This window comes from Oncorhynchus mykiss, chromosome 12 (assembly GCF_013265735.2).
Source record: "Oncorhynchus mykiss isolate Arlee chromosome 12, USDA_OmykA_1.1, whole genome shotgun sequence".
NCBI lineage: Eukaryota > Metazoa > Chordata > Actinopteri > Salmoniformes > Salmonidae > Oncorhynchus > Oncorhynchus mykiss.
In genome coordinates this window covers 93,162,646-93,170,506 of record NC_048576.1, presented here as the reverse complement: position 1 = coordinate 93,170,506, position 7,861 = coordinate 93,162,646, and the positions used below count along the sequence as shown (strand labels likewise).

Sequence of the window (7,861 nt, the reverse complement as noted above, 5' to 3'; positions counted from 1 at the left end):
TGTTATTGCTGCCAGCAGCATGATCTCTTTTACAGTTGTTGGTTGGAGCAGGTCTCCAGAGCCGCTGAGCTGGAGGAGTTTGTATTAAAGGCTCTGCATGGTCAATCTGCAGTGGTCGTACAGCACTTACTGCGATACCGGCTCTGCAAAAGTCAGTGCAGACATACAGTGGCTTGCTAAATCTAGACTACAGTTGACCACACATCTGTTGGGCATTAACATATACATGTCCTAAATCTAGACTACAGTTGACCACACATCTGTTGTGCAACACTTCCCCTTACTGGAGAAGAAACACATTATTGTAGAAAACGGTTTTGTCGAAAAAACATTGTTGACAAAAAAATATACATAACAACACTCAGCTGTCAAAACAATCAATATTATAGTGGTTTGTTTTGATTATATGATATTAGTAGCTGTAAATGACATTTTCTTCCAAGCTGTGCACACCAGAGTTAAGTGGCCATTTACTGACTCTGAATGGATCCTGCTGTAAATGTTCACAATATCCAGCCAAGGAGACAAGCATGGGGACTAGTCTTGATAAATCCATCAGACAGATGTTGGTTTACACTGAATCTCCGTTTGGATATTGGTTAGGCTACAACTAGGCTGGAGGAAATGTTAGCTAAATTGAGTGCTGCTCATGATCATCTTGTGTAGTTGGCTCATTTATTAGAACATTTTGTTATTTAGTTTAACAAGTGGATTATTTTGCTCTTCACTTAGTATCCCAGGCCTACTCCTGACCAGAATCCTGTGACTTCACTGACTTGTCTGATAATCTATCAATGTGATTTTGTTTCACTGAATCTCCGTCTGTATAGGCCATCTGGTTAAATGATTTCTGTTTGGGCAAATAAGTGGAGGTGTTTTAGCTCAATTATTCGTTTGGTCATCTGTCACAGATCAGAAACATTTAGCATGCAATGATGTAGTCTAAATTCAGAGTTGGCCTATTGTTTTGCTCGATCGACTCCAAAAACCTGCAGAGGTTGTGAAATATGAACACGAGACTCACACGCTTTTGAAAATAGCATTACTATTATTTTCTATCAGTATCACGATGAAGATAAGACCAGACACCAGCTCCCTAACAAAGTGGACTGAGTCTCGTTTAAAAATGGGCTCGGTTTAAAAATATCACTTTTTTTATATGATGGCGGTTCCACGTACTTTCCCTTGACAAGTTGTGTGGGAAAAATACTCTTTGTATTTTATTCTGTTATATTCTTACTATAAAGTATATGTATGTTGACTGTGATCGGGTAGGTGTGTCTTGTCTGTTAAATGAACAAAATAACAAACTATTGATTTTATTTGGCTGTACAGCCCCGTAACATAGGTCTAATTAAACTCGAAATATGCTATTATGTTCTTTTTAAAATATTTTTTATTCGTCATGTTTCTTAGGACCTGCCTAAACAAATTAATAATATACATACAGTTGAAGTGGGAAGTTTACATACACCTTAGCCAAATACATTTAAACACACACATTACCGGGGGCAAACTACCTGCCCTCCAGGACACCTCCAGCACCCGATGTCTCAGGAAGGCCAAAAAGATCAACCACCCAAGCCACTGCATGTTCACCACGATACCATCCAGAAGGCGAGTCAGTACAGGTGCATCAAATCTGGGAACGAGAGACTGAAAAACAGCTTCTATCTCAAGGCCATCAGACTGTTAAACAGCCATCACTAGCATACTGACCACTTTAATAAATGGAACACTAGTCACTTTAATAATGGCATTTTAATAATGTTTACATATCTTGCATTACTCATCTCATATGTATACTGTATTCTATATTATCTATTGCATCTTAGCATCTGCTGCTCTGACATTGCTCATCCATATATTTATATATTCTTATTACATTCCTTACTTAGATTTGTTGTGGAATTGTTTGATATTACTTGTTAGATATTGCTGCACTGTCAGAACTAGAAGCACAAGCATTTCACTACACTCGAAATACCATCTGCTAACCATGTGTATGTGACCAATACAATTTGATCTAGCTGATATAGGTGTAAGGTGTAATCATTAGTCCAACAGTTGCAAACAAGAGTTTCTGTTGGACAGATTCAGATATGTTTATCCCCATTTCAGTCCGTTTTCTTCCATTTCAGAAATGTTTTTCAACAGAATCGGTGGAATGGGTGCAGTCCTGATCACACGTAAACACAGTTACATTTCATAGCAGCCAGATCATAGAATTCCTTCTCGCATCTCCTACTCAACTTTTTCCTTTGCTTGGTAACTAGGTAACATAGCATCCCTCTCTGTTTGAGCCAGGTGTTTGGATAGGCTAAACTAGCTAGCTGCATTCGCTAGCTAAGTGAACGTGAAAAAAATACTAAATATAACTAGCTCTCTCTCTCTCTCTCTCACTTGCTTCTCCATTCTTTAAGAAATCTATTTGTTCAAAACTGTTCTACTGTTTTTTTCCTCTCTATTTGAGTCAACTACTCACCGCATTTTATGCACCGCAGTGCTAGATTCATTCTCTGATCTGTAGCTTATGCTTTCAGTACTAGATTCATTCTCTGATCTGTAGCTTATGCTTTCAGTACTAGATTCATTCTCTGATCTGTAGCTTATGCTTTCAGTGCTAGATTCATTCTCTGATCTGTAGCTTATGCTTTCAGTACTAGATTCATTCTCTGATCTGTAGCTTATGCTTTCAGTACTAGATTCATTCTCTGATCTGTAGCTTATGCTTTCAGTACTAGATTCATTCTCTGATCTGTAGCTTATGCTTTCAGTGCTAGATTCATTCTCTGATCTGTAGCTTATGCTTTCAGTACTAGATTCATTCTCTGATCTGTAGCTTATGCTTTCAGTACTAGACTCATTCTCTGATCTGTAGCTTATGTTTTCAGTACTAGATTCATTCTCTGATCTGTAGCTTATGCTTTCAGTACTAGATTCATTCTCTGATCTGTAGCTTATGCTTTCAGTGCTAGATTCATTCTCTGATCTGTAGCTTATGTTTTCAGTACTAGATTCATTCTCTGATCTGTAGCTTATGCTTTCAGTACTAGATTCATTCTCTGATCTGTAGCTTATGCTTTCAGTACTAGATTCATTCTCTGATCTGTAGCTTATGTTTTCAGTACTAGATTCATTCTCTGATCTGTAGCTTATGCTTTCAGTACTAGATTAATTCTCTGATCTGTAGCTTATGCTTTCAGTGCTAGATTCATTCTCTGATCTGTAGCTTATGCTTTCAGTACTAGATTCATTCTCTGATCTGTAGCTTATGCTTTCAGTACTAGACTCATTCTCTGATCTGTAGCTTATGCTTTCAGTACTAGATTCATTCTCTGATCTGTAGCTTATGTTTTCAGTACTAGATTCATTCTCTGATCTGTAGCTTATGCTTTCAGTACTAGATTCATTCTCTGATCTGTAGCTTATGCTTTCAGTGCTAGATTCATTCTCTGATCTGTAGCTTATGCTTTCAGTACTATATTAATTATCTGATCTGTAGCTTATGCTTTCAGTACTAGATTCATTCTCTGATCTGTAGCTTATGCTTTCAGTACTAGATTCATTCTCTGATCTGTAGCTTATGCTTTCAGTACTAGATTCATTCTCTGATCCTTTGATTGGGTGGACATGTCAGTTCATGTTGCAAGAGCTCTGATAGGTTGGAGGAAGTCCTCTGGAAGTTGTTATAATTATTGTGTAAGTCTATGGAAGGGGGTGAGAACCACAAGCCTCCTAGGTTTTGTACTGAAGTCAATGTAGCCAGAGGAAGACAGAAACTAGCTGTCCTCTGGCTACACCATGTTTTTGAATTTTGAATTTCACCTTTATTTAACCAGGTAGACTAGTTGACAACAAGTTCTAATTTGCAACTGCGACCTGGCCCAGATAAAGCAAAGCAGTTCGACACATACAACAACACAGAGTTACACATGGAGTAAACAAACATACAGTCAATAATACAGTAGAAAAATCGGTCCATTGGTCCATTATCATCAGATCGCCTTGTGACCTTATGCTTTGGGCCCAAAAACTTCCCACCTGAGCCAGATGAAATTCCAAGCGTTTAAAAAAAACAGCTCTTACACAAAAAGGGCATTATCATATTTTCGTGAATTTCAGTGTTATTTCGACCTCATAGCGTGGAAATAGCATGAAAAAAAATGGGAAATAACGTTTTTTTTTTAAAAACTACACTGGGCCTTTAAACCTAATAATCTATAGGGTTTAATGACAGGTGGCAGTATGTCCGCTTCTGATCAGTCAAAGGTAGTAATTACATGTCTGTTGTGGTTGTTGTTTACACAGGATGGTGAAAGGAATCCTGGGAGGTTAATTTAAAAACTCATTATTTGGGGATTATGGCCAAGCACACACTGTATAATATCAAGAATCATAATAACATGTAGACAGTTTGTGGGGGTGTGTATGTTCTCATGGAAGACTGCCGTGACCACATGTTCCAGAGCAGCCTTTATAAGGGTCATCCCAGGTGTGGCTTTGGCTTGAGAGGAAAGGAGAAGGCAAGTGGTGATCACTAAGCATCTAAAGGTTGGTTTTCAGTCCTTCATCTAACCGTTTCATTGGAGGAAACTCGTCATTTCTAGTACGACTGTGCAACAATGTCTAACTGACCATGTACTTTGTGACAGGAGGACGTGCAGGGATGAGACCCATGGACCACAGCGTGCTGAAATGTTGTCTCTTCTCTCTACTCTTGCTAACAGGTAAGACATTGGGCTCCATTTTACTCTTTTTAAAACAACACAAATTACACCAGAAGAATGTCATCTTTATTGTTCCTATTAGCATTTGTAAAGTATTCAGACCCCTTGACTTTTTCCACATTTTGTTACGTTACAGCCTTATTCTAAAATGTATTAAATAATTTTTCCCCCTCATCAATCTACACACAATACCCCATAATGACAAAGCCAAAACTGGTTTTAAGAAATGTTTGACCCCCTCCCCCAAAAAACAAGAAATATCACATTTACATAAGTATTCAGACCCTTTACTCAGTACTTCGTTGAATCACCTTTGTCAGCGATTACAGCCTGAAGTCTTCTTGGGTATGAAGCTACAAGCTTGGCACACCTGTATTTGGGGAGTTTCTCCCTTTCTTCTCTGCAGATCCTCTCAAGCTCTGTCAGGTTGGATGGGGAGCATCGCTGCACAGCTATTTTCAGGTCTCTTCAGATATGTTAGATCGGGTTCAAGTCCGGGCTCTGGCTGGGCCATTCGAGGACATTCAGAGACTTGTCCCGAAGCCACTCCTGCGTTGTCTTGGCTGTGTGCTTAGGGTCGTTGTCTTGTTGGAAGGTGAACCTTCACCCCAGCAGTCTAAAGGTCCTGAAAGCTCTGGGGGAATTTTTCATCAAGGATCTCTGTGTACTTTGATTCGTTAATCTTTCCCTCAATCCTGACTAGTCTCCCAGTCCATGCCACTGGAAAACATCCCCAGAGCATGATGCTGCCACCACCATACTTCACCGTAGGAATGGTGCTAGGTTTCCTCCAGACGCGACGGTTGGCATTCAGGCCAAAGAGCTCAATCTTGGTTTCATCAGACAGGGGAATCTGATGGTCTGAGAGTCCTTTAGGTGCCTTTTGGCAAACCCCAAGTGGGTGTTTTACTGAGGAGTGGCTTCCATCTGCCACCTGCAGAGATGGTTGTCCTTCTGGAAGGTTCTCTCGTCTCCACAGAGGAACTCTGGAGCTCTGTCAGAGTGACCATCTGGATTTTGGTCACCTCCCCGACCAAGGCCCTTCTCCCCCAATTGCTCAGTTTGGCCGGGCGTCCAGCACTAGGAAGAGTCTTGATGATTCCAAACTTCTTCCATTTAAGAATGATGGAGGCCACTGTGTTATTGGGGACCTTCCATGCTGCAGAAATGTTGTTACCCTTCCCCAGATCTGTGCTTGACACAATCCTGTCTCTGAGCTCTTCGGACAATTCTTTCGACCTCATGGCTTGGTTTTTGCTCTGACATGTTTTTGCTCTGACAACTGTGGGACCTTATATGGGGTGGCAGGGTAGCCTAGTGGTTAGAGCGTTGGACTAGTAACCGAAAGGCTGCAAGTTCAAATCCCCAAGCTGACAAGGTCGTTCTGCCCCTGAACAGGCAGTTAACCCACTGTTCCTAGGCCGTCATTGAAAATAAGAATTAGTTCTTAACTGACTTGCCTAGTAAAATAAATATAGATGTGCCTTTCCAAATCATGTCCAATCAATTGAATTTACCCCAGGTTGACTCCAATCAAGTTGTAGAAACATCTCAAGGATGATCAATGGAAAGATCAATTTCGAGTCTCACAGCAAAGCGCCTGAATACTTAGGTTAGGTTTTTTATGATTTATAAATTTGCAAACATTTCTAAAGACCTGTTTTCACTTTGTCATTATGGTGCATTGTGTGTAGATTGATGAGGATTTTATTTTATTTGATCCATTTGAGAACATAACAAAATGTGGAATGAGGGAAAGTTGTCTGAATACTTTCCGAATGCACTGTATGTACAAAAGTATGTGAACACCTCTTCAAATTAGTGTATTCCGGCTATTTCAGCCACACCTGTTGCTGACAGGTGTATAAAACCAAGCACACAGCCATGCAATCTCCATAGACAGACATTGGCAGTAGAATGCCCTTACTGATGAGCTCAGTGCCTTTCAATGTGGCTCCGGTCAACTGTAAGTGCTGTTATTGTAAAGTGGAAATAGCTAGGAGCAACGGCTCAGCCGCAAAGTGTTAGGCCACACAAGCACACAGAACGAGACCACCTAGCGCTGAAACGTGTAGTGTCTAAAAATTGTCTGTCCTCGGTTGCAACACTAATCTGCCTCTGGAAACAACATCAGCACAATAACTGTTTGTCGCAAGCTTCATGAAATGTCCACATACTTTTGGTCATGTAGTGTATTGGGGCGATAATGGACTAGCGATAGAGTATCAGGTCACTTTTGACAAATATTGAGTCACTACTATGAAGACATGCAACAACCTTATCCCATTTCATTTAGATTAAGTTGGTCATTTCTTGCACTGTGTTGTTGAACTATTGGAAAGCATCATTGGTTCCTGGAAAAGCACTATATAAATCCAATGTACTATTCTGAAATTAAATACCTGTCTCTGGTTCCACAGTGTCTGCAGCAGACCCTCCATCCAATGCAGCCATTTTAGCTAGTGAAATGACTCCAGGCAATGCATCCAATACAGCCAATGCAGGCCAAGCACCCAATACAGCCAACACAGCCAGTACAAACCAACCATCCAACACAGCCAGTACAAACCAACCATTCAACACAGCCAGTACAAACCAACCATCCAACACAGCCACTTCATCCAGGGCAACGACACCCTCCTGTACAACACGTCGATGTCTGGCCAGCATGCTGATTGCGAAAGAAGCTCTGAGTCAGCCACAGTCTCCATCATGCATCTCAAATATCAGTGTGCCGTTAATAGTGTATGAAACTCTGTCTGTCGTAAGTCACTTTCTGTTCCTTTTAATTTAGTTTTGTACAATGTGATGAGTTTCAGAGATAATGATATAACTGTCAATAGGTTATGTGATGAGGAATTATTCTCTTCCTAATAGGATACAAAAAACCTCCGCTTCGAGAGTCGTCTGCAGGTCATACTGGTAAGTACACATCAAACATCAAGGGAGACATTCAAGTAAATGTGCCATTTTGTAATACTTCTCATGACTATGATTCTTCCCCCAAGCCATAAGACTGCTGAACAATGAATCAAATGGCCAGCCGGACTATTTACATTGACACCCCTCCTTTTGTTTTTACTCTGCTGCTACTCACTGTTTATTATCTATGCATGTCAAACTTTACCCCT

General features: G+C 40.4%; 1 long non-coding RNA gene across 1 annotated transcript; it reads left to right on the top strand.

Moving 5' to 3' along the window:
- Positions 1-4,518: 4,518 nt before the first annotated feature.
- Positions 4,519-7,496, top strand: LOC110487466. Its single transcript, XR_002468253.2, has 3 exons — positions 4,519-4,554; positions 4,656-4,730; positions 7,151-7,496. It is a non-coding gene; the product is annotated as an uncharacterized LOC110487466 (long non-coding RNA).
- Positions 7,497-7,861: the final 365 nt, after the last annotated feature.